Source organism: Amborella trichopoda, chromosome 4 (genome assembly GCF_054954075.1).
Source record: "Amborella trichopoda isolate Santa Cruz 75 chromosome 4, AtrichopodaSantaCruz75HAP2 v2.0, whole genome shotgun sequence".
NCBI lineage: Eukaryota > Viridiplantae > Streptophyta > Magnoliopsida > Amborellales > Amborellaceae > Amborella > Amborella trichopoda.
Genome location: NC_142339.1, coordinates 37,475,752 through 37,502,272, shown reverse-complemented (window position 1 = coordinate 37,502,272; position 26,521 = coordinate 37,475,752). Strand labels below are relative to the sequence as shown.

The 26,521-nt window shown below is 38.8% G+C and overlaps 1 protein-coding gene across 4 annotated transcripts in view; it reads right to left on the bottom strand.

Annotated features, from left to right (window-relative positions):
* LOC18423830 (thioredoxin domain-containing protein 9 homolog) overlaps positions 1-26,521 on the bottom strand; it is a 52,609-nt gene that overhangs the window by 4,487 nt on the left and 21,601 nt on the right. The window contains exon 1 of one of the 4 annotated variants that reach the window (XM_088865131.1): positions 292-891. The exons of the other annotated variants lie outside the window; for them this stretch is intronic. The gene's annotated coding sequence lies outside the window, so the exon portion shown is untranslated. Of the gene's footprint in view, positions 1-291; positions 892-26,521 lie in introns of those variants that run through there. 4 annotated transcript variants of the gene reach the window in all.

Genomic DNA, 26,521 nt, shown 5'->3' with positions numbered 1-26,521 from the left:
CTGCGTCAATCACTGCGATGAGATCTGCTCAAATCTTAGCAAAAACTGAATTACTCTTGAAAAGGTAGAGAGAATGGGGTCGCTTGAATTATGGGCTCAGAAAAATCCCAGATCTCTACAGATCCGGTCTTTTTCCGAATCCACTGGCAGCGCCAGCTCCAAATCCATATTTTGATCTAAAAACGCTTCTAAATTTAATCAAATCTAATAATAATTTAATTTTCAGAATAAAATAAAATAAAACATGGAATTAAACGGAGAAAATAAATTGAGCAAAAAAATGATACTTACCTCTAGGGACCCAAAACCTGAAGTTTCAAGCTTGGATCAGGCTGCTCTTCCGATTTGCGCCACCATCTCCTTTTTTGGATGCCCTTGCATGCTCGAATTGGTAGATCTAAGGTTCTTTGACCTAGATCTAAGGTTCCTAAGGAAAAGCTGGGAGTTTTAGGTAGGGTCTACCTAGGCTTTTCTTGGGATTGACGGAGAATTGCCTTAGTTTTCTAAGGGTTTTAGGATCTCCAGAGGTTGAATATGAATTTTGGGATTTTTTCTGATTTTTTGGGATTTTTTCGGTGGGAATTTTCTATAGATTTTTCCTATTTCTGGGTATTTTTGGGCAATTTTTCTAATTTCGGGATTTCTTTCTTTTTTTGGTCTCTTTTTCATCCTCCTTTTGGGTTAGGGAGAGGGGGTATTTACAAGATTCCTTAGTTGATTTTTCTATAATTTTTGGAATTTTTTCGGAATTTTTTTTATTTATCTTGAAGTTTTAGCCTTATCTAATTCAAGAAAATGCCTTTACTGCATCATAAAATGCGTTGATTGCGTTATCAGGCCGTGTCTGCATCATCAAGCCGCATATGGGCCTTCGGACCGCGTTACAACCCGGCCCACTGCTCAACACTTGGGTCTCACAGGGACTAAATTGTCATTTGTTATATCTCTTTATCCATAAGTCTTATTCAGGCAATTCTTGGATCGTTAGAAAAATCTCGGGCTCTACTTCAAGTTGGGATAGAATTTTGGTAGTTTTGAAGCAGTTAAATTGGGTTTAGGTTGCCTATGGTCTACTAAGGTTTGTGTGGTCCTTTAGGTTCAGAATCAAGGTTTTTAGGAGTTCCCTTAACCAGAATTTGAGAGGGATGTCCACCGTTGCCCCTCTTTGGCATTCACCTGGGGCACCAGGTGAATGACAAAGAAGTAGAAACTTGAGACACAGTGAGAGGAAAAACATTTTTCAAGGGATCATTCTTTTGAACGACCAGTACCCTTTGGGTAGGCAGTACGCCGATGGATGCTTTTGATCCGTAAGCCATTGAATTGGCTATCTTTGCGTTAGTGCGGTTGAGAGGTCTCTGACAATCGGAATCCGAAAGTGACAGTAAATAGGAACCGTGTTATCTTTGACAGTAAATAGGAATCCGAAGTGAAGGTAAATAAGAACCGTACCAGTCCAGTCATCTTCGGCTTTAGACCTGTTTCTTAGGGTTTGATTCTCCAATCGAATGGGATTTTGATTTAGAAGAAATGATGGGATGATGAATTTATGGCCAATTGAGCTTCCTGTTCGCCTTCAATTCTGATTCTTGGGGTCCACAGGTTCAGGCTTTTGGTATAGGAACCTAAGGGAAGGTCTCTGTTTTCCTAAGGGTTTGCAAGCATGGCAATCCAGGATTTGGTGGCGGCAAATGTATCATATCCAAGCCTCCATGAAACAACTTCGTTTTTTAAAAACATTTTAGAAGGTTTTGAAGATAGATTGAATTTTGAAACAAAAACAGAGTTTCGGGCTACGTTTTAACCAAAGAAATTAAGGTTTTTAAAACCTCACAAGACACATAAGGAAAATTTTGAAGAAGGATGAGAAATTTTGAAAAACAAGTTTTGGTAAGCAGTTTAGGCTGATGCTATCATAGAGCACTCTTTTTGTTTTTCCTTTTTTTTTTTTTTTTTCATGAGCTTGTCGAGCCTTTACTTCGGACTTTCAGGACGAGGAATCACTAAGTACTTCATCATCTTCCAATCTTGGCTCTTATGTCACAATTCAAGTAAGACTTTTTCTTGTTTTTCGAGCAAACGGTTGTTTTGGATAATATGGGATATGCCTCAAAGTGCTCAGAATATCCTTGGACTTTCCAATTTTGTTCTTCCACTACCACTCTTTTGAAGTTCAGACAGTCGTGCCTCTTTAGGTTTTACTTGAACTGATGCCTTCCTTCGCTTTCAGACGTCATTCTAACTTGAGAAGAGAAGAATTTCTGGAGATTTTGGCAAAGAGTCGAAAAGATAAGAAGTTCTATTTTTCTATCTCCTTGGGGTCCCTTTCGGGTGTTCAACCCTGTAGGTTTTTTTCAACGCTCGAGGTTCCTTTCAGATTTTCAGCCCGACGGATTTCTCTTTTTTTTTTTTTTTTTCTCTGTGCTAGGTTCCCTTTCGAGTGTTCAGCCCAGTGGCTTTTTTTTCCAATGCTCGAGATTCTTTTTATTTTCATCTCGGCAGATTTTCTTTTCTGAAGAAGAAGAACAAGAACACATGGAAACAGAGGAGGAGAATAGTTGGTATCCGATACTTTCTTGACAAAGTTCGTCAAATCTTTATAAAATATTTCCTCCTTGGACTGCTTCACTCGAGCTTTGATTTTCAGACTCAGAGTCACCCTGAGCTTCATAATCCTTCAATCTCTTGTTGGGTTGGCTCTTTTTCCCTTTTTTTATTTTTATTTATTTTTTTACTTTTCAACTCCTTAGTAGAATGTCTAAGCAGAGCATGGATGCCCCACTTGGCTTATTGGAAAGGGAGGAGTAAGTGATCACCCCACACCTTTTCGGTAATCCTTTTCAGTTGCAACGTCATGTCGTTCTTGAGGAGTGTATCGCCTCAAGACATATTGGGAGTCGTCAGATACGGTGTGGGCCTCATTGGTGACCCCTGCTTTATTTTCAACATCAAGTGAGGGTGCCCATAGGTCTTCTCCATTTGATGAGACAATCAGTATCTTGGATGAGATCGCCCCTCTATAGTATTTCATCAGATGGGGCGATCCCTATCAAACTGGTGGATAGGACTGCCCCTATTGGATCTTCTTCTTTTCTTTGAATGTGGAGTGCCCCAAGTAGTGGAATCATGCCTCTGCCCCGATCATTTTCTTTGGATCCTGTCTCTTCAAGGAACAGTATGATTTTATCTTTAATGTCTAGTTCTTCATCCTATATAGGCAGGTTATTCAGAAAATCCTGTGAAAGTGGCCTAGGTGGTCCCCTTAGAATTTCTAGGGGTTTGATTTCTTTTCACTCTCGCAGAGGTGTTGGATTGAGTGGCATGGAAGGAGCATGTATGTGATCCCCATAAACTTGACATTTGGGGCATCTCTTCACATATTTCCAACAGTCTTCGACCATAGTAGTCCAATAATATCCTTGTCTTCTGATTTTCTGAGCTAGGAGTGCTGCCCCTGCGTGTCCTCCTTCGTTGTGTAGTTCTTTGAGCACCGTGTCGACCTCTGGTTGGTCAATACACCTTAGGAGGATTCCTTCAAAAGACTTCTTGTAGAGGATATCATCTTTGATCAAGAAGTTGATTGAGAATCTTCTTAAGGCGTCCATGTCTCTCTTTGAGGCTCCTTCGGGATACGTTCCATATTTCAATAAGACTGATACATCATGATACCAGGGCTTAGCTTTGACTATCTGGTTGGCCCCGAGGGTGAACACTTCTTCTTCCCTCTCTGATTCTTGATCTTCCTCTTCCGACTCCATCTTGGGAGGAGAAGGATCATTCTTGTGCCTAATGTAGAATGGTTAGACACTCATTTGGGGAGGAATGTCCACCATTGATGCGAGAGTGGCCAAGGTATCGACGAACCGGTTGCTTTCTCGAATCACATGTTGAAAGGTTACTTTTTTGAAGCATTTTGACAACTTTTCAATTGAGCCCTGGTAGAGCTGGAGCTTTTTGTCTCTAACCTTCCATTCTCCGTTGATTTGATTTATTACAAGCAAAAACTCACCCATGACCCATAATTGTTCAATTGAGAGTTCACGGGCATTCTCGAGACTGGCTATTAAGGCTTCATATTCTGCAGCGTTGCTTGTGTAGGGAAAATTGAGCCTTATAGCAGTTGGAAACATTATTTTCTCTGGAGAGCGTAGGATCACTCTGACAGCAGTGCCGTATTCATTCCTAGCCCCGTCAAAGTATAACTCCCAAGTGGGATCATCAATGACAAAGAGGTCCTTATTAGGGAGATCCGTTTTGATGGGGACACAGTCAGGTAAGGCATGTTCAGCTAAATAATCGGCAATTGCTTGCCCTGACTGATTTCTGAGTAACATAATGGATGTCAAATTCACTTAAGAGCATTCTCCATTTGGCTAATTGTCCATTTAGAACATGTCTTTCTAACAGGTACTTGAGTGGATCCATCCTGGATATCAGCTTGATGATATGAGACAACACATAATGCCTCAACTTTGAGTTGCCCACACTAAGGTTAGACAATGTTTTTCCACATCCAAGTATCGTATTTCATAGTCGACCATTGTCTTACTGATGTAGTAGATGGTCTTCTCTTTTCCTTGGTCATTATATTGCCCTAACATCGCCCCCATTGTCTTATCTGTCACAGCAAGGTAAAGGAGTAGAGGTTTGTTGGGATCAGGTGGACTCCTGATTGGTGGGTTAGAAAGGTACTCCGTTATACGGTCAAAAGCTTTTTGACATGTCTCATCCTAGATAAACGGAGTGTCCTTCTTTAGCAGACGATTGAATGGACCACAGTTCTCAGTTAATTGAGATATAAATCTCTGGATAGCCTGTATTCTACCTTGCAACCCACAAATTTCTCGAATATTCTTTGGAGGTGGCATTTCTGAGATAGCCTTAATTTTCATTGGGTCCACTTCTATTCTTCTTTGGTTCACAATGAAGCCAAGTAGCTTGCTAGACTCAACACCGAAGGCACACTTCTGAGGATTCAACTTTAATTGGTGCTCTCGAAGTCGGTCAAATACTCTTTTCAAATTGGGAAAGGGGGCATCCCGATTTTTGGATTTGACAAGGATGTCATCTACATAGGCTTCCATAATATGTCAATGTATTCTTTTAAGAGGGAGATCATATTCCCTTGTGCATCTAGTGATAGAGAGCTTCCAATTCTTGTGATCTTCGAATCTTTCTCAGTTCCTAGATTAATGTCTAAGGTCCTCGACAGTCACAGTAGGACTACCGTCGAATCTTGTCTTAAACTGCTCAGCTTGGAACATGAGTTCCTCAATGGGAGGTTCTTCATCTGCCTCGAAATTTTCATCAACAGATGAGTCCTCATTTGTTTCATTTTCATTTTCTTCATTGACTTCGTTTAAGTTCTCACTGGGTTTGTCAAGGGTCTTGACTGCATTTTCTACAATTGAAAAGGTATGGTGTCAAAGAGGCTTCACATAGGATGCCTGTTTAGGGATCCTGCACAAACCCGTTTGTTTGGCATAGGGACTTGAAAGTGTCGTATCACCTGGATGGATTCAATAGATAGGGGAGTAATGCTCCAATTTTATGTAATTACCCTAGTTTACTTAGGAGCCGAGGAGGTGGTCGCCACAATATGGGCTCCAAGTGTAAGCCGGGAAAATTGTCGTTCTAACAGCTCTTCTTCTAGAGGAATTTCAATTATGATCTTCGGTTTTGGAAGAGATTTGGTCTTTTGGTGGTCAAGAACTTGAATTCCTCCAAGAATAAAACCTGGATGCCGAGAAGATTTGAGTTTGCATTGAAGCTTCGAAAGTGTGCAACCCAACCCTCAGCAACACCTCGCCCATTTTTTCCAAGGCTAGAGTCGGGGCAGTACCCCTAAGCCAATAGCATATTCCATGTCGTGCACGAACCGAAATCATAATGACTACAACAATTTTTCAATTTCTCAAACACTTCTTGCGTTTCATGGATCATGGCGCAATTTTCCTGATATGTTAAAAGTGGGTATCTCTTGGATTTTCAAATTTTAAGAGAGTTTCTCTTTTTCCGCTCTGACTGCATCTGAACGTACGTGAGCCACCCCTCCAGTAGTTGGGAACTTCAGGCATTGGTGCAAAGTGGAGGCCACAACAAGATTTTCATGTAGCCACGGCCTGCCAATGAGTAGATGGAAGGAAGGTTCAATGTCAAGGACATAAAACCTCACTATTTGGATCACCGGCCCAATCTTAAAGAGTGCCAGAGATGACCCCTAAGGTTTCTCTTTGAGCCCCATCATAGGCTGCAATTGAGACCTCAAGGTCTGCTCGTGATAACCCTACTCTTAGAATAGTTTTTAAGGGACAGATGTCCAGAGATGCCCCATTGTCAACCATCACTCTCCTGATTTCATAACCGCTCATGAAAACAGTGATGTAAAGTGGATGGGTGTGAAAACGATCGAACCCTGGAGGTATGTCATCATCAGTAAATGTAATGGCAGTCGGTGCCATCAAAAGATTGACCATGTTTCTTAGCTCTTCGGGTCTAGTATGGGCAGGGACATGAGTCCTTCCAAGTACTTCCTCAATTTGGGCCTGATGAATGGGCGAGTTCTTCATTAGATCCATGATAGAAATGGATGCTGGAATTTTACTGAGAAGAGCTGGCAAGTTGTACTGTGTGATAGGCTCAGCAATGTCTGTTTCTTGTTCCTTTGTTGTTTCATTGGGCATGCTAGGATTTTGATCAACTTTGGAAAGATTCCCGAGCCTTTACTCTAGAGTGTTGGCCATCAATCGAGGTGGCTTGAAGTGGCTTCCTCTCCTCGTGAGGTGGTCAACCTCTTGAGGGTTTTTACTGGCCACGACGATAACACCTGGTCTAGATTCTCTTGGATTTTCAGCTTTCTCATCCTGCGATGGAGTGTAGTCCTGATTAATTGAAATCATGTTTATACATGGATCTCTGTTGATTACAGCTTCTTTGCTTTTGAAGATGGCACGATCCCAAGGGGAAACTGGGAGATTTTCTTGGGTATCCTTATGGTTTTGCACTTTAAGGTCTCCCCTGAGTAACTTATCTTCAATCATTATAATGACAACTGAACTGGCCTTCTTGGGGGATTCAATTTCAACTTTCTTGCCATTATTCGAGAGTGGATTGGCAAATATTCCCATCTTTTGATTAGAGGCCTCCACCGGTGCATCGGTGGAAGTGTAGTTGATAGCACCTTTATCTAGTTCCCGGATGATGTGCTTTAAGTTATAACAGTCTTGAGTGCTATGGGTGTGATTTCTATGGTATCCACACCATCTGGATTTATCTTTAACCTCATGATTTGGTTGAACAGGGTCAGAAAGAACAATGAGCCTCGCTTGCAGGATCTTAGTTAATATCGCAAAGAGAGGTTCCTGCAGTGGTGGAAGGTTAACTTCTAGAAAGGGCCTCTTGTATCCAGTGTTTGTGTTATTACTGAAGTTGAAGTTATTGGTCCTACCGGTGCCCCTGGGCTGATTATTTATCTTTTGAGCTTGGGGTGGAACTGGTGCAACGACAATCTGGTCTACCTGGGCAGTAGTATTATTCTTTTTGTGTTTGTTGTTATAATTGCCCCTTGTTTTAGTCTGTGATGGTACGACCACTGTCGAGTTCTCAAACTTTGCACTGCAAGCGGCGACCTTTGACCTTTCATAGAAAGCAACTTGATCTATCATCTGTTGAAATGAGAAAGGTCACAACCCATGACTGAAGAAATTCATGTACTCTGGTAAGGAATTCTCTAAGCACATGCTCATCTGACATTTAGACAACAAAGAGTGAACAAAGACATTTAAGAGTGACATTTAGATAACAAAGAGTGAACAAAGACATTTAGATAACAGAGAGTGAACAGAGTATAAAATACCTGGAATGGAGGAATTTACAAAGAGGTTATAATACAATAGCACACAAAGCAGATAAGAAAAGCACACCATTACAGACTAGGCTGAGAAGCTCCGAGAAGCTCCTGCCTTAAAACACATCCTGAGAGGCCTTATATAGGCAACGGATCTCAAATCCGGACTTCAAAGTTAAAAAAAAAAAAGGACACCTGGCAGACATGGTCACGTGGATCCATGTGGGAACAGTAAAAAAAATACAGTGCTAGACAGCTGGTGGATAGAGTGTAAAAGTGGGAACAGTGTAAAGTGGGTACAGTGCTCGACAGCTGGTAGTGGGAATAGTGACAGCTTCTGGTACAGTGACATCTTTTGAAAAAGTAGATAGCTTTATGAAAAAACAGGTCGTTTGACAGGTGGAAAGCTTTGAGAAGACATCATCCTTATCCTTCAGTCTGTGTCATAGGCTAGTGGTAGTCCATCAGAGTCGTAGCTTGGTGAGAAATGACTTGAGGGACTGTGAGAGTGTCCAATGTAAGAGTCGTCACTAGAGCTAGTGTCCATTTGTCCTTCAGGAGGAGGATGGTCAGCTAACCAGAGGTATAGTTCGTGGAGAAGGGCAGCACCAAGAGGAGTTTCATCGTTCCATACTGTGGTTCCTGCAAAGATATCCAAGGGAATCCATTCTGGCTGGACTCTGTTAATGTAGCACATAAGAATTTTTAATTCTTTCCATTGTTCTGTTTGGAACATCCATAATTTATAAGATTATAATCATACCATCCAATGGATTGGATAGGGGGATATTGGATAATGAAGGCATGTTCTGGAAAACATTGAGGTTGCAGATCTAGATGGAAGGCTATGATGAGATATGGTTTGTGATAATAATCAAAAGACTGTGTCCATTGATCATAATGGTAATGTTTTAAAAGGAATTTATGAAAGTTGAAGGCTCTTGGGTTTGGATGTATATAGTTCTTCCATTGCAAGAAATGACAATGCCTTAGATAAGACAGTAATTTCCTAACATGAAAATTGAAGCAGATATGGTGGTTGTGGGTAACGTACCAAAGGAAACAAAGGGCTTCTTTAGGCATCTTATAGTAATGTCTGGCATGGAATAAAGATAAAAACAGGTATTCTTGATGCCATCGAATTTCTTGAAAACATTCTCCATGATTCCTGATCAGAATTTCATGCACTTTTTGTTGCATGAATTCATTATGTGCTTTCATTGTTTTGCTGAGAATGATTTCATAAATTTTTTCAGGAACTTCTCTTCGTTCTTTTTCTTCAATTCTGAATATGGATCCCAAAAATGGGACAATTTGGAAAGAGTTTTCTTCAGGTTTTTTTCTTGAGAACATGTCAGCTAAAACATTGTTTTTCCAAAGATATGTTTGACTTCAAAGTTCCATTGAAAAAACCAATTTGCCCATCTGAGTAACTGAGGGTTGGGAAGAATATTGTTTTTGAATTTTAACATATTCGGAAAACTTGACATATCCATCTCTACCAAAAACGAATGGCCTATAAGATGAAACTGGAATTTTTCAATTCCTCTTTTTACGTCCAGGATTTCTTGAAATGTAGAGTGATAATGTAGTTCAGATTCTTTGAACTTTCCACTTTTGTATCCACAAATCATTCTTGTTTTCTCTTTTTCTTCAAGCAAAATGCATGCACGAAATTCATCTGAATCATCAGTTTGTAAAATCCTTTTTCCATCAGAAGGAATTTTTAAGGGGGGAAGATTTTGAGATAAATCTTTGAGCTTAAGAACACACTCAGTCTGTTTGTCTGTCCATGGTGGTGCCTTTTTCTTTAGAAGAAGGGCTGGTAAAGAGAGAAAGCTTATAAAAAAAAGGGGACATGTAATTAACAATGCCTAAAAACCGCAAAATTTGTTTTACAGTGGGAAGAACATTGGGAAACCCTAACAAATGCTTTCCTACATGAGGCTGTAATTTGCACATTCCGTTCTGAAAATGCATACCAAGAAATCAATATCTGTAGTAGCAAAGACACATTTTTTTTCAGAGAGCACGATTCCATATTCACAACAAATGGAATAGAACTTTTCTAATAATATGATGACTCTGGAGGTCTAAGGAGAAGAGGAGTATATCATCTATGTATATCAGAGCTTGTTTGGATATTGGTTCAAATATGTGGGTTAAAACTTTTTGAAAATGGATTGGAGCATTTTTCAAACCATAAGGCATGACTGTCCATTGAAAGTGATAATTTGGTAGACAAAAAGCTGTTTTGGGACGGTCATCTGGGTGAATTCCTATTTGCCAAAATCTTAATTTTAAATCAAATTTAGAAAATGTGTGCATTTGAAATTTGAGAAAACATTGCTGTTTGGTTTGAAAGAGGAAATTTGTCATCAGCAAGAAAATCATTCACGGGTTGATAATTGATGACCAATCTGAGTTTTCCTCGAATTTGTTCTGCTCTTTTATTTACATAAAAGGCTTCACAAGCCCAACGTGAACTTGTAGGTTCAATTAATTGTTCCTTTATCAAATCATGGATTTCCAGTTTAGCTTGTTCCAAAAGGTCTGGATTTAAACCTCTATGTGAAGCTTTTATAGGGTTTATATCCTCTTTCTTCTTAAATGGTAATTTGACATAAACGTTCCGGGTTCTCCAAAGAGGATTTGTACATTTTTTGAGAAACTCAGAATGGGAATTAGCACAACAATCTGTCAAAATTTTATGTCTAACAGTTTCAAGGCATGGTGACTGGTCTATGGATGTAATCCAAGATAGAGTCAACGATTTATAGTGTAGTCCCTTGTAGGTCCATTGAAGTTTTACTTGGTGAAGAACATCAAATCCAAGCAAAAGTTCTTTGTTGGGTAAATAGGATCCTAACAATTTGTGTTGGATTACAAGTTTGGGGAAAAGTTTAATCAAAATGGGTTTGCTGATCTGGTTTACGGTAAATTTTTCTCCATCAGCAGCTATAAAAGTCGGGTGGCATGGTTCCCAAAATTGCTTTGGCAATAAATCTAGTTTTAAAATACTAGCAGATGCACCTGTATCAAAAAAGGCAGTGATTGGTTTAGCATAATGTTCTGGTAGAATTTGAACCATGGCTATTGGTGAGGGCTGCAAGGGTAAGATGGCTATATCTGTCTCATTTTCCGGTGGTAGCAAGATCTCTAAGGAGCCTGTTTTGCATATTTCATTGACTTCATTTTCTTCTGAATAATATGCAATGGACAATACTGTTTCTGGCGACTGCTCATCATCTAAAGAAAAAACTGATTCTTAATCATCTTCGATTTCTTCATTCATTACCTGTGAAAGGAGATGAATGATCTTTTTCTTTTTCTTCTGATTAGGACAATTTTTTGCAAAATATCCTTTTTGGCCCCAAACAAAACATCTATTTCCTTTCTTGTGCCTGGAATCTCGAAATCTTGATCTTCTAAGAAACTTAAATTTCTTAAATTTCTTTTTGTGCCTTCTTTGTTTAAAGGACCACTCCTCTTTCTGAGGTTTTGGACATTGACAAAGCTTTTCTAAATTACATTTGATTTTGAGATAAGGTTTCTCACAAGATTTCCTAATAAATGTTTGTTCTTTTCCATTTCTTTGACAAAGTCAACTTGATTGCAAAGCCTTTCCAGAGCATGAAGAACATATTGATATAACTCACCAAAAGTGGTGTTTTGACTTGTAAGCCTTTGATTTTCCATAGTTTTCGTGGCCTCTTCGCCTAGAGTTGGAGGTATGGATTAAAGATAAAATTGCTTTAGATTGACATCATCATTCCCACCAATCTTATGAAATCTTTTGTTCATTACGGCAAAATGTTTCTCAAGGTCTTGTCTTTTGTAAGAGCAACATTTCAATTGAAAAGATTCTTCTCTTGCCACAATTTGCTCATGCTTTACAGGACCAGAAAACTCAGAAACCATGTAGTTAAGAAAATCGAGTACTGACTCACTATTTCTCAACTGGATTTGTCTATACTCACCAACGCTTAAGTTCCAGTCAAAAAGATGCCCTCAGTCCGACAATAACTTTCAGGATTGTTTGGGATAACGTGTTTGTTGGATTAAGCATTTCAGCAAACATCCATCCTTGGATTTCTCTTAATCGATCATTCCACTTAGATGGTGGAATATCATCTATTGTAAAGCCTTTGGAGGTATCATCATAGGAGGGGTTTGGTTGCAGTTCTTGATAATTTGGAGGTCTAACATCTTTAGGCTGTTCTATATTTGGGTTAGGTTCAGGTTGTGGTTCTGGAGGATTCATCATCAGTAATGATTCAGAATCAATGGGGGTAGAGGAGAATTCTTCAGAGGATACTTCAGATTCATCTGTAAAACCAACCTCATCTTGGAGATTGACTTCTGTTGGGTTTGTTAAGTTCTTTAGGAAAGAACTCATACGATTGGAATCATCAGAAGGGATGGTCATAGGAATTGGGATAGAAGAGGCTGTAACATCTGAAACAATGACATCAAATTCTGTATCTGAATTCTGAATCATCTGGGTTTCATTTTTTTGTTGAGGGGATGTCTTGGGAATCTGTGTAACCACTGGTGTTGAGGGTGGTTGAGAACTTGGTATTGGATATGAAAATGAAGATGGGACATTTGGGCTGTCTCTTTTTTAACTGTAGAAATACCAAATGCTCAGGGAATTGACTTTCAACAGATTCAAATGTTCTCAAGGGTCTAAAATTGTAGTTTCTTGGGGGAATTAAACCAGTTGGAGGGTAAACAGTTCTGGTTGGAGAAAATGGGTCTGGGTTTCTTAAAGATGGGGTATGTTTGAGAAGTTAAAATGGGTAACAGAGGGTGGTAGCCAGAGCGTTGAGAAAAGGTTTGATATTGTGTCCGAAATTGGTGTTGGGACTTCCAAAGGTCTTTTTCTAAACTTTGCAGTTGTTTTTCCAAATTAGCTTTTTTGTGCCATTTTTGTACCAATAAATAAGATTGTTCATTGATGTCCTTAACTGTGTACAAAATATTCATTAACTCTTCAAATAAGAGTTGAATTCTTTCTTTCAACTGGTGAATCAAGCTGGCTAATCCCTGTACTTGAGTAGACGTTGCATTCTGTTTTTCTTTAATTCTGAGCAAGGCTAAATTCTGAGATTTGGCATTCTCAGCTTGCCAATTCAGACTAGCTTCTGCAGGTGAAATGGATTTTTGCATTCCATTTGAGTCTCTCATAGTGGGATTTTTAATTTTCCAAACATGTTTCTCATTTTCTTGTGGTCTTTCGAAATCATGTAAAGGGGGAAAGTTTGTCGTATAGCTTGAACTCTGTGGGTCAAAAGCCAAACAACTTGGGATGTTGTTTTTGTCTGGATCATCCCATCCCGAAGGGATGATTTCTGAAATATGAGGTTTGGGTTCATCTTTGGGATTACCATATAAAACATAGTAATTCCATTTTTCTGCACATTCACCAAGTAATCCGACATAAGGGTCATCATCTATATATCTCTCATGCAATTTCTGCTGTGATGATTTTTTTTCATTTCTTTCCTCTCTTTCTTTCTTTTTTCATATGGGAAATCATTCTAATCTTTAAGGCATGAATCACAGTTGCAAACATCAAACCAATGATGTCCATCAACTGTTTTTGGTTCATAAATTGGATTTCCTTTTTTGTCAAAAGCTACAATAGGAACCTTTTCCAATAATCCATGAAACTTGGTTGGAAATATTTCTATGTTTTCCTCGGTTGTCTGCTGAGTTTGAAAATCTATTCTAACTGTTCCATCTAGATTTCTAGTAATTCTATAATCAGTTTGTTGAAGAGGTCTTCCTTGATTTTGCAGATTCTCATAATTTGTCACCCAGATTGATGGAATCAATTCCAACAGTCTTTCTCCAGAGATTTGTCTAGGAATATAATGACAGATAGGTTGGGAATTGTTATATACTTTTATAAACAAAACTTTGTTTTCTTGTTCTGGGGAAAGGGGAGTAACCATATCAAAGGCATGATTCTGTAATCTATACAATATTTGGTAATGGAGTGTAGCTACAGTGGCTGTCTCAATTTGTCTGGTGCCTGTGATTTGCAATTGAACTTTAAAGGCAGAACTTAGGTGAGGGTCTGTGATGGGGATATTGAAATTTGGAAAGAAGGTAACAAAAATAGTTCCAACATTTAGGGTTGTTTGCACAGTTCCAATACATGTATGCTGGTAATCTAGAAACGTAGAATCTAACAAAGCAATTCGGGAAACTGCTTTCATTCCTTTTTTTCCATGGAAAGTTAAAGCAAGCATAATGGCCCCAAAGTGAACATGTGTATAACCTTCCTTGATCTATAGGAGAAATAGGTAGTTGGGTAGGGTTATGGTAATATATTGTTCAGTTTGGGTGGCTGGTATTTGGTGTTGGTCAAAAGAAGAAGCTTGGATAAATTCTTTTATAGCTTCAGAGGTTTTTTTTCCACACAATTTCTTGATCCTTTTAGTCCAATTCAAACTGAATTTCTCATAGACATGATAAGGATTTATCAGTTGAGATTTTGTTTCTGAAATTTTTTGGGAGTAAATGTAATTTCAAAAAGATGGTCTTGTTTTGAAAATATAGGATTGAAATCAAGACTAGTAGAAGGACCACTATTTAGAGAAGTTTCAGTAATAGCATCCTCTGCCATTAAAATGTTGTTATTATTTTGACTGTGATTTTAAAAGATAGAAGGTAAGGCCAGTTTTCTTTTTGTTAACAACGTATGATCCCTAAAGGCTGTCAAGCCAATAACAGGGTTCCTGTTATGCTAACCATAGAAAACATTGACAGTGGAATAATCAAACACTCTTGAAATTAACCTTAAGTACATACCATGTTTTTTGATGCGAGAGATCCTAGACCAACTAGGCAGACGCAGAGCATACTAATCTCAGTATGGACAGAATGTTAACCCAGTCAAAATAGTAACATTAAGATCAAACTTGAAATAACTTAGCTGTGATACCATTCTGATACCATTTAGAGCGACATTTAGATAACAAAGAGTGAACAAAGACATTTTAGAGTGACATTCAGATAACAAAGAGTGAACAAAGACATTTAGATAACAAAGAGTGAACAAAGTATAAAATACCTGGAATGGAGGAATTTACAAAGAGGTTGATAGTACAATAGCACACCAAAGCAGATAAGAAAAGCACACCATTACAGACTAGGTTGAGAGGCTCCGAGAAGCTCCTGCCTTAAAACACATCGTGAGAGGCCTTATATAGACAACGGATCTCAAATACGGACTTCAAAGTTAAAAAATAAAAAGGACACCTGACAGACATGGTCACGTGGATCCATGTGGGTACAGTAAAAAGTAATACAGTGCTCGACAGCTGGTGGATACAGTGGGTACAGTGCTCGACAGCTGATAGTGGGATAGTGACAACATCAGGGACAGTGACATCTTTTGAAAAAGTAGAAACAGCTTTATGAAAAGACAAGTCTTTTGACAGGTTGAAAGCTTTGAAAAGAAATCATCCTTATCATTCAGTCTGTGCCATAGGCTAGTGGTAGTCCATCAGAGTCGTAGCTTGGTGAGGAATGACTTGAAAGGCCGTGAGAAGGTCCAATTTAAGAGTCGTCACTAGAGCTAGTGTCCATTCGTCCTTTAGAAGGAGGATGGTCAGCAAACCAAAGGTATAGTTGGGGGAGAAGGGTAGCGCCAAGAGGAGTTTCATCGTTCCATAATGTGGGTCCTGCAAAGATAGCCAAAGGAATCCATTCTGGCTGGACTCTGTTAATGTAGCACATAAGAATTTTTATTTCTTTCCATTGTTCTGTTTGGAACATCCAATAATTTCGAAGATTAGAATCATCCATCCAATGGTTTGGATATGGGGATATTGGATAATGAAGGCATGTTCTGGAAAACATTGAGGTTGCAAATCTAGATGGAAGGCTATGATGAGATATGGTTTGTGATAATAATCAAAAGACTGTCTCCATTGATCATAATGGTAATGTTTTAAAAGGAATTTATAAAAGTTGAAGGCTGTTGGGTTTGGATGTATATAGTTATTCCATTGCAAGAAATGACAATGCCTTAGATAAGACCGTAATTTCCTACCACGAAAATTGAAGCAGATATGCTGGTTTTGGGTAAGGTACCAAAAGAAACAAAGGGCTTCTTTACGCATGTTATAATAATGTCTGGTTTGGAATAAAGATAAAAACGGGTATTTTTTACGGCATCGAATTCCTTCAAAACATTCTCCATAATTTCTGATCAGAATTTCATGCATTTTTTGTTGCATGAATTCATTACGTGCTTTCATTGTTTTGCTGAGAATGACATCATAAATTTCTTCAGGAACTTCTCTTGATTCTTTTTCTTCAATTCTGATTATGGATCCCAAAAATCGGATAATTTGGAAAGAGTTTTCTTGTTTTTTTCCTGAGAACATGTCAGCTAAAACATTGTTTTTCCAAGAACATGTTTGACTTCAAAGTTCCATTGAGAAAACCAATTTGCCCATCTGAGTAACCGAGGGTTGGGAAGAATCTTGTTTTTCAATTTTAACATATTCGAAAAACTTGACATATCCATCTCTACCGAAAAAGAATGGCCTATAAGATGAAACTGGAATTTTTCAATTCCTCTATTTACGTCCAGGATTTTTTTAAATGTAGAGTGATAATGTAGGTCAGATTCTTTGAACTTTCCACTTTTGTATCCACAAATCATTCTTGTTTTCTCGTTTTCTTCAAGCAAAATGCATGCCCAAAATTCACCTGAAGCATCAGTTTGTAAAATCCTTTTTCCATCAAAAGGAATTTTTAAGGGGGGAAGATTTTGGGATAAATCTTTGAGCTTAAGAAGACACTCAGTATGTTTGTCTGTCCATGGTGGTGCCTTTTTCTTTAGAAGAAGATAAAGAGGGCTGGTAAAGAGAGAAAGCTTATGAATAAAAGGGGACATGTAATTTACAATGCCTAAAACCCGCTGGATTTGTTTTACAGTGGGATGAACATTGGGAAACTCTAACAAATGTTTTGCTACATGAGGCTGTAATTTGTACATTCCGTTCTGGAAATGCATACCAAGAAAATCAATATCTGTAGTAGCAAAGACACATTTTTTTTCAGAGAGCATGATTCCATATTCACAACAAATGGAATAGAACATTTCTAATACTATGATATGACTCCGGAGGTCTAAGAAGAAGAGGAGTATACCATCTATGTATATCAGAGCTTGTTTTGATATTGGTTCAAATATGTGGGTTAAAACTTTTTGAAACTATGTTGGAGCATTTTTCAAACCATAAGGTATGACTGTCCATTGAAAGTGATAATTTGGTAGACAAAAAGCTGTTTTGGGACGGTCATCTGGGTGAATTCCTATTTGCCAAAATCTTGATTTTAAATCAAATTTTGAAAATATGTGTGCATTTGAAATTTGAGAAAACATTGTTGTTTGGTTTGGCAGAGGAAATTTGTCATCAGCAAGAAAATCATTCAAGGGTTGATAATTGATGACCAATCTGAGTTTTCCTCGAATTTGTTCTGCACTGTTATTTACATAAAAGGCTTCACAAGCCCAAGGTGAAACTGTAGGTTCCATTAATTGTTCCTTTATCAAATCATGGATTTCCAATTTAGCTTGTTCCAAAAGGCCTGGATTTAAACCTCTATGTGAAGCTTTTGTGGGGTTTATATCCTCATTCTTCTTAAAAGGCAATTTGACATAAAAGTTCTGGTTTCTCCAAAGAGGATTTGTACATTTTTTGAGAAACTCAATATGAGAATTAGAGCAACAATCATTCCAAATTTTTTGTTTAACAGTTTCAAGGCTTCGTGTCTGGTCGATGCAATCCAGGGTAGAGTCAAGGATTTATAGTGTAGTCCCTTGTAGGTCCATTGAAGTTTTACTTGGTGAAGAACATCAAATCCAAGCAAAAGTTCTTTGTTGGGTAAATAGGATCCTAACAATTTGTGCTGGATTACAAGTTTGGGGAAAAGGTTAATCAAAATGGGTTTGCTGATCTAGTTTATGGTAAATTTTTCTCCATTAGCAGCTCTAAAGGTCTGGTGGCATGGTTCCCAAAATTGCTTTGGCAGAAATCTGGTTTTAAAATACTAGCAGATGCACCTGTATCAAAAAAGGTAGTGATTGACATTGGTTTAGCATAATGTTCTGGTAGTATTTGAACCATGGCTATTGGTGAGGGCTGCAAGGGTAAGATGGCTATATCTGTCTCATTTTCCTGTGGTAGCAAGATCTCTGAGGAGCCTGTTTTGCATATTTCATTGACTTCATTTTCTTCTGAATAATATGCAATGGACAATAATGTTTCTAGGGACTGCTCATCATCTAAAGAAAAAACCGATTCTTAATCATCTTCGATTTCTTCATTCATTACCTGTGAAAGGAGATGAATGATCTTTTTCTTTTTCTTCTGATTAGGACAATTTTTTGCAAAATATCCTTTTTGGCCGCAAACAAAACATCTACTTCCTTTCTTGTGCCTGGAGTCTCGAAATCTTGATCTTCTAAGAAACTTAAATTTCTTAAATTTCGGGAAGTGTGCAATCAATGACCTTTGATGCAGATTCCCGGAATGGAATAGCAAAGTCAGGGAATGACTCGTTAATGTTTTGTTTGGTCGCAACCAACTCCCTGAGTGTCATTGGTTGTTGCTTGGTCCCCTGATATTGTTCAATAAATCGCCAAAACAATTCGCAAGAGTCTGCTCAAGGTACTTGGATATTATTTCTCGGAACCACCTTAGAGGTAGTTTGGAGAGAGTGTATTGAAACATGGCCTTCAAATGGCGCAGTTTGTCTTCTAAGGCTGGAACAGTCAATAAGTAAGCGGTGACGTGATTATCAAAGTCATCCTTCCCACTGAACTTGTTTTCAAACTTTGGGAACACGAAACCCGGAGGAAAGGGTTCGACAACCCCGAGAACATCCTTGACATAAGATCGTGGAGGGAGTATATTTGGAACTTCGATCTTAGCAAGGGTCTCTTTAAACGTGGCTAATTCACCTTTCAGCTGAGCTTAGCCCGATCCTAAAAGCTGAGCTTAGTCCGAAGTTTCGGGCTTGGATCAGGCCGCTCTTCTGATGTGCACTGCCATCTCCTTTTTTTGGATGCCTTTTGCTTGTTTCAATTGTAGATCTAAAGTTCTTTGACCTAGATCAAGGGTTCCTACGGCATAGGGAAAGGCTGTGAATTTTAGATAGGTCTACCTAAGCTTTTTTTGTGATTGACAGATAATTTCCTTGTTTTCTAAGAGTTTTGGATCTCCTAAGGTTGAATATGAATTTTGGGATTTCCTCTGATTTTTTGGGATTTTTGGGTGGGAATTTTTTATAGGTTTTTCCTATTTTTGGGTATTTTTGGTCAATCTTTCTAATTTCGAGAATTTCTAAGGGATTTCTTCTTTTTTTTATCTCTTTTTTGTCCTCCTTTTGGGTTAGGGAGAGAGGGTATTTATAAGATTCAATTGGTGATTTTTCTTGATTTTTTTGGAATTTTTTCCAAAATTTTTTTATTTATCTTGAAGTTTTAGCGTTATCTAATTCAAGAAAACGCCTTTACTGCATCATAAAATGCGTTGACCGCGTCATTAGACCGCGCCTGCATCATCAAGCCACGTATGGGCCTTCCAGGCCCCGTTACAGCCCGGCATGCATCATCAAGCCGGGTATAGGCTTCCGAGCCCCATTACAACCCAGCCTGCGGCCCGACACTTGGGTCTCACAGAGATTAAATTGTCATTTGTTACATCTTTTTATCCGTAAGTCCGATTCAGGCGATTCTTGGACCGTTGTAAGAATCTCGGGCTCTACTTCAAGTTGGGATAGGATTTGGGTAGTTTTGGAGCAATTAAATTGGGTCTAAGTTGCCTATGGGCTACTAAGGTTTGTGTGGTCCTTTAGGTTCAGAATCGAGGTCTTTAAGAGTTCCCTTAGCCAGAATTTCGAAGGGGGTATCTACATTATCTATGAATTCACCCACAAAATTGAGTAAACAAACTTGCAAAACTCAACATGCAATTTTAGAAATTTATTTTAATGTCAAGTTGATGGCAGTTTGAATCCAGAATGGAAGAAAATATATCCTTAAATAAAGCCAGCCAAATAAAGAAGCTGATCATGATCGAATTTAAAACTAGTCCACAGTTTGAGAAGTGAATATAGAATCATTTTTATTTGATTCTGGAAGTTTTCTACAACTAATTTTAGGGTTCTTGAAATTAATGGGGTTTGGAAAGAAGGGCAAGAACAAACGAAAGGAACATAATGTACCAATGGGAAACCTCTCACACCTCATATGTACCATGACAAAGTCCCCTATAGAAAATGATTTCTTGCATCGATGCTCATCTGCAACCTCCTTATACTTAGAATAATTGGCTCTCAGCTCAGCTTGTTAAGGACTTCCTCCTATACTTCTTTGATATGTTGGGTATAGTCGTCGGCTTCAGCACTCATCCTCCCCATATAAGGCAATGGAACATGGTCTAACACATGTGGAATGGAGTTACCATACACTATCTCAAAAGGAGACTTCCTGGTCGATCAGTTAACCGAGCTATTATAAGCATATTCTGCCTGAGGAAGGATTCAGATTCCAATGGCTTGGCCTCTCACCTACAAGACATCTCAACAAATTTCCCAAACTACAGTCGAACACCTCAATCTGCCTCATCAGTTTGAGAACGATATGCATTGTTGAATTGTAGAGTTGTACCTAACTTTGACCAAGTGTTCTCCAAAATGACTCAGAAATCTAGTATCTCAATCAAAGTTGATCGAATTAGGTACACCATGAAGACGAACAACTTCTCTAAAGAAAAGATTTGTGACATGTGACGCATTAGAGATTTTTTGACAAGGAAATGGACCATTTTCAAAAGACAGACCACCACTACAAACATGGAATTCTACCACCTTGCATTCTAAGTAAGCCTAACACAAAGTGCATGTTCATGTCTTCGTAACAAGCATCTAGGATGGGAAGTGTAGAGGTCTGCATCATGAGACTAACATTTAAAAACCTGACAAACTCCACAACGCTCCACATACCGCTTCCCACCACGTCTCGATAGTCTCAGATTGACCAAAATGTACAACAAGACTCCCACTATGCAGCTCAACTCAAGAATGTGTTCACAAAGAGATCTCTCTGGTATGCACAGCTCAGTTCGATGAAACAGAAATCCATCATGGAGAACAAGCCTAAAAGTAGGATTGGTACCCTTAAACTGACAAAAACCCCCATATAGGACCGAAATATGGATCAGTAGTGTAGTTATTCTTAAGGGACTCAAAACAAACCACTATATAAGACAATGTTCCAATAAGGTAGGACCAACGACACAAGGCTCCCGGCACTTTATTGTGAAATAAGGATTTATGCTTAAGGGTAAACATGTATTCATGTAAGAATGTGATCCATTTGGGGTGACGATTATTCAGGGTAAGCTAAGAGTTAAGACATCGCATTCCTCATGGTCTGAATACAACACGAACTCCCATTGAATCAAATGATGCCTCCAGTGTCGAAGAGCTTGAACAATGGCATAAAATTTAATATCATATGTTGAGTAACGGGAATGAGCTTCGTTCAAATTTTCACTAAAGAATGCCACAAGATGTTCCTTCTGGCTCAACAGCTCCTATCCCAACATGGAGCATCACAATCCATTAAGCCTAGGTATGGAAAACCTATACCTGATGGTAATCTTATTTATCACACAACTTTCAACACGCATTCTCCAAGTATCATCGTTTTTTAAAGTTAAGAGTGCGAGGGCTGCACATGGACTCAAACTTTCTCATATAAGTCATTTTCTTAACAACTTCGTGACCTGCATATGCAACTCTCTGGAGTCATCCAATAATGGCCTAAGTGGGAGAATGGCTATAGGAATTAGACATATATAGCGTTGTATATCTCTCATAGGAGGAAGACCATCAAGAAGCTCTCCTAGACTGAGCATGCTAACCTCCTCATCGCATTCCTCATAGTCTGAATACAACACAAACTCCCATTGTATAGATGCCTCCAGTGTCGAAGAGCTTGAACAATGGCATAAAATTTAATAGCATATGTTGAGTAACGGGAATGAGCATCGTTCAAATTTTCACTAAAGAATGCCACAAGATGTTCCTTCTGGCTCAACAGCTCCTATCCCAACATGGAGCGCATCACAATCCACCTTAAAGACCTTCTCAAAGTAGGGAGTACTGACATTGGTGCACTTGTCATCTTGGCCTTTACAAGTTGGAAGATCTCGAGTCCATTTAAATATATGCATATTTAGTGATTAGGTCAATCACAGTGCTAAAAAAATATTAAATCTTTTGTAGAATGGAACAAGACCATCAAAACTACACACATCATCAATGGAACTTGGGGTCAGCCAACTCTTGATTGCTTCCACATTAGCTGGATCAACCTTAATCCCTTCTGCCAAAACAATATAGCCCAGAAAAATCAAATTTTCGATCAAGAAGGTGGACTTCTTACAGTTGACAAACAGCTTCTTCTCCCTAAGGATCTCTAGTACTCGCCATAAGTGTATTACATAATCATCTCAGCCAATGCTATCACCAGAAATTTTCCAAAGAATGGTCGTAAAACTTGGTTCATTGTACGCATAAATGTGCCCGACATGTTGGACAAACCAAAGGTCATTACTAACCACCCATAAAGACCCTCACGAGTCTCAAAGGCTGTCTTCCATTTATCTTCTTGTCGAATACATATTTGATGGTATCCAGTCCTGAGGTCAATTTGGAGAAGGGCCACTCAAAATATTCAACAACCCATTAAGCCTAGGTATGGAAAACCCATACCTGATGGTAAGCTTATTTATTGCACAACTATCAACACGCATTCTCCAAGTACCATCATTTTTTAGAATTAAGAGTGCAAGGGCTGCACATGGACTCAAACTTTCTCATATAAGTCATTTTCTTAACAACTTCGTGACCTGCATATGCAACTCTCTGGACTCATCCAATAATGGCCTAAGTGGGAGATTGGCTATAGGAATTAGACATATATAGCGTTGTATATCTCTCATAGGAGGAAGACCATCAAGAAGCTCTTCTAGACTGAGCATGCTAAATTCCTCCAAGAGGGAGAGAACCCCTCATGTAATTGGTGAACTCTCTACCTCTTCCTTTGCCACAAAAGCGCATACTATCTGTGTCTCCTTACTTTCCACCTCAAATTGCACTCTATTCAAAAAGATTGGTGCCTTCCTCCCTCCTCTAGAAGACCTAGAGAATTCAGTACTCCTTTCCTAGGTTGTAATACATCATTCTGTGAAGGGATATTATCTTTTTATTATCCTTAGTGAAGGAGTAACATTTCTTCTCACCGTCACAGTGTGTTTTCCTATAAATTGTCACAAGCAGGCCAACAAAATGTGAAACACCTCAAAACGGGCTGCATCACACCACACAGTATAGGTTGTCCCAATTGAGAAACTCACAAGACACCTGCATCTAATAGGAATCACATTCCCTCCTTTACACCATGATATCGTACAACCTTTCTAACTTCTCAGTCTTCAAGCAAACCTTGTCGACCATTTCTTTTCTTTTTTTTGAAATGTACCTTGTCGACCATTTCTAGAGAAACTAGATTCTCAGTACTTCCACTATCAATAACAATTATGCACAACTTCCTTCCTGCTACACAATTAGTATGGAGAATACCATGTTGCTACCACCTATCAACTTCAATGACCTTCAAAGATATCACAACCCTATGATGACACGTGTCTCCCCTATGGTATCTCTAGCAACAATTGAATCAGGATCATCGTCATGTCCCTCGTCTCTATCCACCAAGTTATTTTGAGCGTTGTATGATCCACAAAAGCATTTATTTGATCTATGGACAACTTCTCCACACTCGAAGCATTTAAATTGTTCTTTTGTGCATAGTTCCAAAATTTCTCACCCTAGGTGGCGATTCTGCTTCAGAATTCCGATTATGGATTCTATCAAGGAATCTTCATGAAACCTATTTCCTTGAAGTCAGTAATCTCGATTCCACTTTTTTCAAATCTTGATTCCAACACTTATTGAATCTCAACTCCATACTTCCATATTACTCTCTTCTAATGTTAAAATCTCGGTCACCCTCTTTTGTGTGCTTTTGATGTTTAGACTTCTAGCACTTATTCCACAAACACTACAACAAAATGTGAATGTAAACAAATGAAATTTTATATTCTCTCATTAAATGTACTCACCTTATTTCATCGCTTCGAGTAAATGGTATATTTTGAAAATAAGTTTAGCGATTATTACACGATTCCTTTTCCAATAGTGCTAGATTTTGGTGGCTGTTTTTAAAGATAATTGGGAAAGAGACGAGTTTAATTCAGATCAAATTGTATTTCTAATAGTTCAAGAACTGGTCTTCTAAAGATAATTTGGAAAGAGATTTGGTTCAATTTGGATTACAACACAAAGCAACACAATGGCACAAACAAATACCCATTTCCAACTATAAATGTAAACCAATATCTCAATTTCAAGCATACATAAGATAATTTTTGTATGTTTTGTAAACACCATCACAAATTGCCTATTGGACTATGGGTGTCTGTTAATTCTACTTATTACTGTGATTGAGGAGGCTCAACACATTGATGTCAATACCTAGAGAACCCTTGTTCAGGTCTCTATTACCTCTGAGAATCTCGATTCCAATACCAGGGGAAACATGGCTAAGCATTACTTAATACATCGATCCTAGTACAAAGGGATTCTTGCATATTATTACTTTAGAACCTTGATCCTTTTGCCTTGTGAAACAAATTTCCTAATGAATTTTCTGATGCGGTTTCAAGTTGTTGGGCATGCGATGTCGTAGATGTAGGAATCTTGATTCCAATTGGGTTGAAATTTGATTCTATGGAAGTAGGAATCTCGATTCCACATGGGTTGAAACTGGATTCCAAACTAGTACGAATATTGATTCCGATTGGTCAGAAACATTCTAAAGATATAGGACTCTCGATTCCATTTGAGTTAGAACTTGATTCCAAAGAGGTAGGAATCTCAAATCCATTTGCATCGAAACTCGATCCCAATAAAGTAGAAATCTCGTTTCCAGCAATTCCCCATGTACTGACAGCAATTACGACAATAGGGATCTTCCAACCACCAACGATTCGACGATTCCAATTCCTAAATCAATTCAAAATCTTAGGTGTTTCCAACAACTATGATTTTGCAGCTTGGGGCCAACAATGCCTATCTTGTCCTGGAACCTGCCGCTGGGGTCCTGAACGATGGTGCTACAGAGGGTGCGCTAGCTTTAGCATGTCAAGCTGCTTAAACCTTTCCAGAGGAACTCAATGCCCCTCAATCAGGACTCTCCTTTCTATTCATAGGACATTAGAGATGCTTCTCAACTTTCAAAGCAAGCCCATAGGCATCATCAACACTTGATAAGATATGGACAAAAACCTAATCGTGGATTTGATAATGCAACTGGACTACATATTAAGCCATAAGATATGGACAGAAACCTAATCGTGGATTTGATAATGCAATTGGCCTACATATCGAGCCATGACTTGCTCAACATCCTCTTGGAGACCATTACATGCATATGAACTCTTATATGTATTCCCTTCAAATTTGGTGCCTTGCTTCAAAGCGAGTAGCTTTCGATAAAGGGTCATCTAATAATTGGATAGCGGGCCCAAGCGTTAACCTCCTCCTTCCCATGCCCAACTCTACTCTCTTGAAGTTGCTTCCACTAGATAAGCGTAGAACCTTTAAGTTTCGCAGTAGCAAACTTCACCTTTCTATCCTCATGAAGATCTTTCCATTCAAAGAAGTGATCGGCACTCTATAACCACTCGAGGATTTCATCAAGATCCAACTGTCCACGATAGTCCTCTAAATCGACCTTAATCTCATACTCACTAGATCTTCTAGAAGTTCTAACACCCTATCCAATCTATCAGCTATCCGCTTTCCTCTACGGTATTGCCCAGGTTCCTCATAAGAGTCATCATCATCCGCTCATCTCTTTCTCATCTAGTGTTTGGCTCCTCTTAGAACCAATGACACTAGCATCTTCATGAGGCTCCGGTGGATGGGTAGTGGAAAGTGCTGCCCTAGCACCTACAACCTGCACAATCTAGGCCAACTACTCCCTAATCTGTTGTAGGTAGTAATGTTGATGAATCCTTCGTTGTCTAGTTTGTTGCCAAGCACCCCTAACTTGGCCACATCCAAGACCTTGGCCACGACCACGACCTTGGCTCACATTGCCTTGATTAGCCATGGAATGCGAACCTAACCCTACTATGAAACTTTCCAAGCCCTAAGGGGGACAATTCCTATGCTCTAGACAACCACTTGAACAAAGTTCTTGACTTGCATACTCTAGAACAGCAACACAAAAACCTCACAAACTCTCTATTTAACATTAAGACAGCACCTAAAACAATAATGAACGCTATACCAAAAGTAGCACCGCAACTAAAGGGAAAAACAGCGAAGGTGCAGCACCGTAAGACCTTAATAGACACATTATAACTCTAGGGCAGATCCTAAACAATTTAAAACTAGACTTCTAACTGAGGGACAACTTGCTTTGAAGCTAAAACTAATATGACTTACAACTAACCACACGTTAATCTTCAACTAGAATACCGTAAACACGTTCGGATACACTTT